The sequence below is a fragment of the Corvus kubaryi genome, unplaced genomic scaffold, assembly GCF_017639235.1.
Source record: "Corvus kubaryi isolate FWS band 111438036 unplaced genomic scaffold, C.kubaryi_AGA036_p1.0 64821, whole genome shotgun sequence".
Classification (NCBI taxonomy): Eukaryota; Metazoa; Chordata; class Aves; order Passeriformes; family Corvidae; genus Corvus; species Corvus kubaryi.
This window is the reverse complement of record NW_024581537.1, coordinates 3,746-13,360: the sequence shown is the minus strand read 5'-3', so window position 1 is coordinate 13,360 and position 9,615 is coordinate 3,746. Positions and strand designations below refer to the sequence as shown.

Here is a 9,615-nt window from a genome sequence, read left to right as displayed (position 1 = left end):
ACCTGGAGCTGCTGTGCTCCCTGGGGATTTTTTGGGGCAATTAGGATGACTTATCCACGTGTCTCACTCTATGGATTTGCACCTTTTCACGCTATTTTTCCATCAAAGTCAGGTTTCACACATTTCTGACTCCTAGTTTAACACTAGTGACCATCAAATCTGAGCAGTCACTTTTATTTCAGAATTTTCTCCTAAAGAGATTGGTGTGAGTTTTGCCAATTGGAACATGATGATATCAAGTGCTTTGGAATGATAGTTGGGTGACCTTCTTAGCTGTATTTCACAAATTAATGACTTTTCTCTCTGAAAATGAGGCCAGTTCAACTGTACATCAAGTTCCAAGAGTTCAGTCTCATGGCTTTGAACATTTTAGCTTGATAACAAACTGTAAAAAGTTCTGTAGCCCTGATTTCTGCAGAAGGAGGGGAATTAGGAGGAAAGTACAGCCTTGGTTTGGTTCCATCTCTGACTTCTTTAAGCTTGTCCATTTAAGCTTGTTTAAACAGTGACTGGGCCGTCTCATGTGGATCAGCCTAATAAAAAATCCCTCAAGTATACATATGAAGTCTCACATCGTTTATTTCTAGGGGATGACTTCAAGTTTTTATCTTAACTGCTTTATCTTAACAAGTCTTTATCTTAACAGGGGAGGTTGGCTAACCCCTAAACCTTAAATTGTGATTCTTTTCTGGTAATTAAAAAAAAAAAAACAAACCATAGTTGTAAGGGCTGACAAAGACCTCTCTATCAAGTCTGTGCCATTTGCAACCAGTGTCGCCTCTGTTCTAGTCAGCAGCCACAGGAGCTCAGCTGGGGCCCTGAATGTCAAGCTGAGAGCTTTTTCTTTCACCATAATGAAGGTCCTGCAGGCTAAACTACTGGTAGCCCATCAGTGACATTTCTGAAATCCCTTTGATGGGCTTACACGAATGTAAAGGTTCCTCCTCAGCAGTGCTGCTGATGGTGTGCAGCAAAGGTGGCTCTTTAGTCGTGCTCACCCTGCCTTGTCTCTGTGTTTGCATGTGTGAATGTATTTATATGGGTATGTGCATGGATATACACAGATAGATGAAATATGAGTGTATAGGTAGGACAGACACCTGTTTGTGCATGCATTTAATATTCTTCTGGGACCTGACATAGAAAGAGCAAGAAAAAGCTACTGAAATCTTATTTTAAAAGCCTGTGGCTGTGGTATCTCACTCAAGCAAAAGCTCTCAGGCACAGGATGGGATTGTTGGGGTACAGGGCCAGGAGTTGGACTCAGTGATCCTGATGGGTCCCTTCCAACTCAGCATATCCTATGATTCTGTGACAAGCACTATTTTTCCCAAAGAATAATGATAAAAATGAATAATTTTGCTAATTCTTAAAACACAGTTCTGGCTTGTTTAGCCTTTATTTCCTTCACTTTGAAATAACCCACTGTAACCTTTCCACTTTTTAGACTTTTGTCTCTAAACTGTGGCACCCAAGTAGGTGGTCAAGCCAATACTTCCTTTTTCCCAGCCAGACACACTGGGAAGAAGCAGCAGATTGTGTTTTCAGGAGACTTAAGAATCTTGCTGGAAAGTTTTGTCAGGGTTATCATCACATGTCAAGGATGATGTCCATATAGAACATAGATTTCGCAACAATGCAGCTTCCTTGGAAAGAAAATTTTGTTTTCTTTAGTTCACTCATTTTGAGTGAATAAAGGAGTCCATGGGGAAGGAGTCAGTCCTTAAAGAAAATACTCATTCTTATAATTACCATGTTCCTGCTTCCTCCCTACCCTGCCAAAATTCACTGTAAAGAAGAGGTGTGGTCATTAAATGCCATCCAAGTGGCACAATTAATGTTCTGTAAATGCAGGATCCTCTGGGTGAAATGATACAGCTGAGTTTAAAAATGTCCAGTTCTGTGTTTGAATACCCGTACGGACATGCACACCCACATGTGCTGAGAGGGTGTGTGGTGTTCATTTTAATTTACTTTTTTTTAGGATGTGACACTTTGATTTTTCTTTCCTTCTTAGAGAGCTCAAAGTACTTTTTAAAGGACTTAATTTCTGTGCAATAGAGCTCATGGGCAAACACTCAAGAAATGCAAAATAACGAATGTACTCATGGTTCTAAAAAACGTTTCTCATTCTTCAAACTGATGCCAGTTGTGTGCATTGACAGTAATCCTGTCTAATCCCCTCCACATGAATTATCTTTGTACACCTGCTTTCATTGTCTCACTTATCAGTTTTGAGTACTCAGAACCACAATTTGCAGGAAGGCAAAGCAGCAGAACAACGCATTAATGCACACACAGCGTGCTACGCTGCAGTTTTGCATTGTAAAGATAAAATGTAGTTGTAGATTTTGGTGCTTGGAGTCAACATCTTCCATTAAGACATTTTTCCTCCTTCCTGCCCTCCCCCAGCTGATGTGTGTCTGTGTTTGTGTTCCTTGGCAGACTGACTGAAGCACACAGAACAGCTGTGAAAGTCATCAGGAGAATGCAGTATTTTGTGGCCAGAAGAAAATTTCAGGTAAGCAGGAGGATAAATCACAAGTGCAGCTCGTGAGCTTGCCTGACATTGCAGGTGCTCTCAGAGTGGACTTGTCTTGGTGAATGTGGTGTAGTAAGTCAAAGGTATTGGTCAAGTTCTTGGTCTCACATCTTTTGTGGATTTTTTTAATGGTGTGGGCAAAATTATCAATGATCCACGGGCGTAGTGTGACACAAACCCCTGACTTTGTGGAGTCAGCATCGTTATTTTTTACTTCTCTTTTCTTACTGCACTTGTTTTTTGGGGTTCTGTGTGTTTACTATACTCACCAATACTTACCCATGCACTAGCAGAACTGAAGAAAAGCCTGCTGTTGAGGTGAAAACACCTCTGTACGGGTGTCTGCAAAAATGCTGATCATAACAAGAATGTTATCAATCATCTGATCAATTAGGGAATGTTCAGTCCCATGCTATGTATGGCTGACAGATTAATAGGCCTCACTGATGAGTACTATGGGTGCAAAGTTGCTTTCATAGGTGTGACCCACATTTCCAAATGTATTTCCCAGAAAGGGACCTCACAGGCCATATTTTATAAAATTGTGGAGCATCTGCCTTCTGGAAATTTGCTGTCTTTATGAGTGTTCAGTTAATTTTCTCAATCAGGTTAAAAAGTGCTCAAACTAAATGTGCAGCATTGAAAATCCTGTTTCATTTTGCCTGTTTAGTGAAACTTCTTATGATAAAACTTGAGTGGAATGTGATCCTGATATCATCGTTCTTATCATCCATGGGCTAGAAATGCTATGGAAATGAAAAATTAACTTCTGGACTGATTTTCAAAGCCCTCGTTATTTCTATCTTAAGGTTCATGCTTTTTTGTCCAAGAGGATCCACTGCAAGTTAATAGCCTTTCATAATCCTTTTGAAGAGGTTTTAAAAAAATAAATCAAAAACTTACATTTAAGGCAAATTTGATTAGAGCTGAGCACTTAAATGCAAGGGATAGAAGTCTGAGATAAGCTCCCAGCACTCAGAAGACTCTGAATTAGGGCAGACAGAATAGCTTATATATTTCCTAATCCCATGCAGACATGTATCTTCAGATAACCCTACCTTTTGAAAGAAGTCTAGGAGAAGTCAGTTTGTTAAACTCAGCAAAAAATGGGAGAGCAGGATTATATTGTAAATATACCAGAGAGATAAACACGATGGGAAATTAAAAAAAAAAATAGTAAAAGAAAATAGAGACACCAGTTCTGGAAAATAAAATCAGTTTATAAATGAGTTAGGTTAAAAATTAGGATATTTCAAACCCCTAGAGACCTAATGTTCTGGAGCTGTCAGGCCGTAGCAGTCATGCCAAACCTTAAAAACTGAATTTCATCAATCTATGGAGAGAATTCTGTGAGTCAGTGACAGGGAAAAAGAAGAAGAAGGAATAATCTTTTTTTTCTTCCTTTCTTGGGGCCATGAAATACAGTTTATAGGACTCCCCATGCTAGTTAGATTTTGGGAGTTCAAAGCTGGGTAATATTATTTAGTTTTGCATGCTGACTGTGGAATACTGAGCTCAAGTGGCCAGGATTTGGGATTATGAGCAGAATGAAAGTTGAAGGAGTTGTTCAAGTTCTGCATTTACCACACCTCCCTGGAAGCCCATTATCTCCTGGCTTCAGTTGTATCGTTCTAGCATTTCCTAATAAAAACATGGCAGGGGATTGTGCCAAAGTTTGGCAGGGCATAAGATGCCCAGATCCAAAGCTTTATGGAAAAATAGGAGGGAAGAATGGTGAAAGCTGGAGGGATATTTTTACTCAGCTTCAGAGAGGACTCAGGCAGATTGCAGTGTCCAGCACTTTGCAGCTACAGGATTCGGAGCTGATGGTTTGGTGAAATGGATAACAGACAGAGGAATTCTTTTGAGGGGGTAAAGAAATTTCACTGGGAATGAGTAGAATTAATTATGCGCATACTAGCCCATGGGGGAGAGGGGAGGGGAAGACTCCCCAGCACATCCGGGCTCTGCGCCATGCATGGTGTTTAATAGAGAGTGTCCAAAGGAAAGGATACAGGATTTAGCCAAAATGCTCTCCAGGCACCCCCCACTAGTCCATCTAAAGAGTGATACTGGCACTGCTTCTCGGGGTGAAGACAATAGGCTGCTTTTCTGGCCAGAAATAGTGATGTGTCAGCGTCTGCAAAATGTGGAGCTGGGGAAGGGGGAAAAAACCCCAAAAACCAAATGATAAACTGAAAGCTGAACCCTCCCTCCCCCGCAAAGCCTCTGCTCCCAAATGCACTCAAATGCACACACACACCTCCAAAGCCACAACTCTTCTGGAAGTGTTGGTGCAGGTAAGTGCTGAGTGCAGGGGAGGCATTTTGTCACGAAGAGCTCTCGCTTCCTCAGTCATTTCACAGGATTTGTTTCCATTCCAGTTCCATGCTTTCATTTGAAATTTCTAGGATTGTGTGGCTGCCTTCCAAGCATGACTCCAGCACATACTGTAGGTGTTCAATGCATGTGTGCAGTGGTGCATGCTAATGGCTCTGGCTGAGGCTGTGACAGAGTGCAAACAGACAACAAGATGACTAATGAGCTGTTTTCAGTAATTCCCAATTACTAGATTTGCAGTTCACCTTTGCTTTTTTGTCCCCCCTCTCTTTTCTTGATTCAGAGCCAAAAAGGGAGACATCTTGCCCCACATTTACCATAAGGGTTCTCAAAATGCTGGTCTTTCCAAAAGGCCGTGATTTGTGTTTAAACCTCCACAGACACATTGATTTTACTTGCTAAAATTTCACTGTGCTGCACCTTTTATAACCACATCACTTTATGCAAATTCACTAGACCTGTTTCAAAATTCAGCCACAGTAGTTGCAGCAAGAAACCAAAGCTTGGCAGAAGCATCTGTGTTCTCCTTAGGATGGGAATAAAGCTGGGCAAGTGGCAGTTTTTTCACTCTCTTGCATTTTTTTATCTGTCCTTTTTTATTTGAATTGCACCTTTTTTTTCTGATCTCGAAGGTATCATGAAAGACAAAGGAGCACAAACAAAACCCACGTGCGGCAGTCTCCTGAGTTATGCAGAGCATCTGTCCTCCCTGTTCCTCAAGCAGCAATATTTCTGTCACCAGACATCTTTGGTCTTAAGAGACATATGATTCTGGGTCCGAGTGTTCTGAGTTGGGCCAATCCCTGGGGTTCAGTCCCCCGACATTATGATTAACAGATGGCTTTGGAATGAGCCAGGAGATACCGCACATGAGAGTCCCAGATAAATTACCCATCCTGGGTTCATGTTTCTCAAATACACTGGGAAGGGCTAATATTTTGCTCAGTATGGAGTAACATGAAGACATGACTCTAACTGGCAGTAATGGGAATCATTTGGCTCCATCTCCACAACAAATATTCATTCACTCCCACAACGGCTGCATACTTTTTATTCATTACGACAACTGTTGCAAAATGGCAGGCAAATAAGCTCTGGAAGATAAAAAAACAGAATGAATGCCTGACTGAAATAAAAATCCAGTTTGACCAATACTCACCTTTCAACGTGCTGCCTGCCTCCTTTCCCAGCAAGCTCAGAAGCCGTACGATGTCCGTGACGTGATTGAGCAGTACTCCCAAGGACACCTCAACATGATGGTTCGCATAAAAGAACTTCAAAGAAGGTAGGCCCTGTCCACCTCATGAAATATCTGATTTCTCTAGTGCCAGCTGGCTTTAGGAGAGATGTATACTTAATGAACAGTAATTGTCCAAAATTGCAAGCACAACAGGGAGCACAATATCTGGAGGATTTAACTTGGAGCCATTTTTAACCCTTTTTATGACCAAGTTTACAATTATCCTTTATTCTCCTCTCCTTTTTCTCCAAGTGGAATTAAAAGAAATTAAGGTGCATGCTGTGAAGTTTATAGTGTGATCCAAGCTTTTCTGTCCTCTTCTTAGAAAAGGAAAACTTTTCAAATAATGATTTACCTTTCTGTTTCCATTCTGTGGTTCTCCACAACTGAGAGAAATCTGGTTTGCCTGTGCTGCACTGTCTGGAACTTTTCCCTGCCCGCATTCCTCCATGCACACGCTTTCTCCAAGTTTGGGGCTTGCAGCTGAAATATTTTGCCACAAAACTATTCTCTTCTGTTTCAGCACAAAGTGCTTTTCTCTTTACAAATTAATGCTGTGGACAGGGACATCAGAATGAACTCCCCCAGCCCTTAAATGAAATGAAAAAAAAAATCCTATTGAATGGAATCTACTGTGTCAACATATATAGATATTAAATCCGCCTGCATGAGGCTCTAGGAATAGTTGCAAATGTTATTAAGAAGTCATTCTGTTTGTATAGTCTTTGTTATTAGATTACATAGGACACGGGAGAGCTATGTTTTAGTTACAACTTGAAAGTCTGAGAAATATTAGTACTCAAGAAAATAACAATAATAATATGGTTTGATTTTGGAGGAAAAACTCTAAAGAGCTGAACTGTTGACTGTGTGTGCATAAAGTCATGCTGGTATCATGTTTTTGCTTGTTTTGGTTTGGGTTTAGAGCTACTGTAAATTCTCATGTAAATTATGCTCCCGTGCTTAGCAACAGAGTTTAAGTTGCTTGGTAATTGCTCTGCTGGTAATTCTCTGTTTGCTTCTCAGGTTGGACCAATCCTTGGGAAAGCCAGGTCTTTTCCTCCCAGGTATAGTGACTGCATTTTATGCAAAATTATTATCTTCATAACTTTGGGAAAATACCCTTGGCTACTGTAGTGTGGATTTATAATCCAGCCAATTATACATGAATGTAATTCTGTTAAAAAGTCCTGGAATGCCTGTGCAAAGATAAATACCTTTCATTCAGGTGGTAGTGGAATAAATGGAAATTAAGAATAAATGTTGAGATGTATATTAGTACATGATGAGATGGAAATATCCTGAGGGAAATTCTTCCACGAAAATATTCTTTCTAAATCTTTTGGTCTGGGATTACAATATATGTTGATTCCACTTAGAAAGGTTTCTTCCTTTCTGAACTCAAGACTCATATCCCCAAGTGACTTGGAGCACGACTGAGGGTGGCAAAGTAATTTCAGAGCCTCTAAAAATTGGCAAGTTGTCAGTGGTTAATATTATCAGGACAAGGAATATCATTCAAAACACATTTTCAACATCTGATTGTTTCAGAAGGCTCAGTAGGACAATCCTTTTTCCCTGTAGCTGGTTTTGGACCACAGGAAAAGAATCTGTCAGCTTGAATACTTCTATAAATATTTATACATGGGGATTCATTCCACAATGTGCAAGCTAAATTTATGGAAAAACATCCCTTACCTCCAAAAATGTATTATTTTATTTCAAGTATAGCATTACCGAACTGGAATTTGTGCTCAAGAAGACCAGTCTTAGAAGCACGTTTTATCAAACAGTTTCTGGTTTCAGAGGAGATGAATAATTAGAAACTCACTGTGAAATAATGTTCTGAGAGGTAAGAGAAGCTGAAGATGTTCAGGAAGTTTGGTCTCACCAAATCTTGAGTCAAAAGGGTCATAGAAACCACTGGGACGGTCTTAGGTGGGCCTGTGGCTTTGAACAAGTGTTGGAAAGAATCTAAAGTACCAAGGAACTGACTGGAAAAGGTAAAATGGTGGTTAGGGATGCAGAAGCTGGTGAGCTCAGTTAGGGGTTTGCAAGACCAAAACCAGAAGTTACTTGATCTAGTAGTCATTTTATCTAAGCCCTCCAGAAATCCAAAAATATGGTAAGTGGTTCCAGAGAAATGGTCTGCAGAACTAAACCTAGTTTGCAATTACTCCTGGTGTTATCCAACCTGCCTTTACTCCCAGGATTTTCCAAGCGGTGAACAGTGATGAGCAATATTTGTCTGTTTGGGGTGAAAACAGATTTTTGCACCATCCTTCTCCTCTAGAAAAAGAGTTATCCCTGAGTTTCCCTCAGAATGCATGGCTTATTCTACACTGAACATGGATTTTCAATATAATACTTTTCCAGGCATTGCTAAAACCCTCATTTTTAACAATATGGGTGTTTCCCCCAGACTGTGTTATTTCTGTACTGATGATAAGCAAAAAAGAAATGACAATGCAAAGAAAATTAAACTGCCAAGGAAAAAAAACATGAAAAGAATTTTCCTTTCCAGCTCCTTTTATTTTTTTCCTTGTTTTATTATACTCCCATTCAGAGAATCTTAAGGTCTGATTCCAAGCCCGTTGAAATGAACGGGAATCCTTCCAGTGACCTCAGTGGGTTTGGATCAGGCTGTTATTGAAACCCTGTTGTGGACTTTGATAATATTATATAAAGTAATTGCAGCCTGTCTATAGTATTATTACCTTTCAAAAGTGAATGATGTCATGTAAGACCCAGAATGTGAATTCACTGGAAGCAGTTATTGTTATTTTTCAAGTTAGTTTCTGTGAGATAAAAAGCACTAAAAGCTGTGTTAAAACAAGATAAGGATACGAGAAGAGAATAAAAGCCATGCTGGGGGTCAGAGCAGTCCTGACTCTGACGGAGCCAAGAGCAAGGTGCTTTGGGAAATGTGTAAAAAAGCCTCCAACCTTCCCATCAACTTTCTGCCTGTTGCACATCAGAGGCTTCCTGACAAGGTTTCAGTATGTGTAGTGTCCAAAATGGTTTGTCCTCAACCAACTTGCCTAATTACCCCTTTAAACTTACAACATCTGCCATATTCTGTGCAAAGAATTCTCATAATTTCACCCTCACGTGTGCATATTGTGAGGAATTCTCCCTTTTTGCTTGTTTTGGTCTTGGCATCTCCTACATTTCTTTCAAACTCCTAAAAGCAGGAGTGGATTTAAAAACACTAAGATAATGAATCAATTTTCCAAGGACCTGGACCCCACTTTTATACATGGGAATAACTCCACCTTTAGGAGTATACTCAGAAGACTCTGTCTGGGTTTCATTGGAAGCCTGTCCCAGTGTTCCAGGGGACACCATTTTGTCAGATGAAACAGATTCCTGGCATAATAAACACATGCCTTAATAATGGAGAGTGTTGATGTAGAGGCAAAGAGCATATTAATTAAATCTGTGGAATCAACGAAGTAGACACATGCAACAACACAAATAGAGTGTCATACTT

General features: G+C 40.1%; 1 long non-coding RNA gene across 1 annotated transcript; it reads left to right on the top strand.

Annotated features, from left to right (window-relative positions):
• The first annotated feature begins 2,443 nt into the window (after nucleotides 1–2,443).
• Nucleotides 2,444–7,189, top strand: LOC121672669. Its single transcript, XR_006018923.1, has 3 exons — nucleotides 2,444–2,521; nucleotides 6,073–6,167; nucleotides 7,149–7,189. It is a non-coding gene; the product is annotated as an uncharacterized LOC121672669 (long non-coding RNA).
• The last annotated feature ends 2,426 nt before the right edge of the window (nucleotides 7,190–9,615 follow it).